Genomic DNA, 385 nt, shown 5'->3' with positions numbered 1-385 from the left:
CATCAAGGATTGAAAATCAGTGGCATCGAATAACCACCATCTTTTTTTTTTGTTCTTGATTTGTCCTCGAAATTCTGTTGACAGGTTGAACATAATTGGCGAAATTATATGAATGTGTTGCTTAAAAATTGTTCATTACGTTATCAATCGTATAAATATTCCACTGCCAGTAATGAGCACTTTATTTTTAACGTGATTATGGTTGCTAAAGTTTTTTTTTTAAATGTAGTCTACTAGTATGTTTTTTGCAAATCCGCGGAAACTAACATGGACTGTCCACGATGAGTTTAAGTATAAAACTGCATATTATTTCTACGGATTATAAGATGTGACTCGCGAATTTTTTGTTTTTATGAAGTAACCATGGAGCTCTTAAAGTAATATT

The sequence above is a fragment of the Wasmannia auropunctata genome, unplaced genomic scaffold (genome assembly GCF_000956235.1).
Source record: "Wasmannia auropunctata unplaced genomic scaffold, wasmannia.A_1.0 LD336037.1, whole genome shotgun sequence".
Lineage (NCBI taxonomy): Eukaryota > Metazoa > Arthropoda > Insecta > Hymenoptera > Formicidae > Wasmannia > Wasmannia auropunctata.
Note: the sequence above shows the minus strand (reverse complement) of the source record.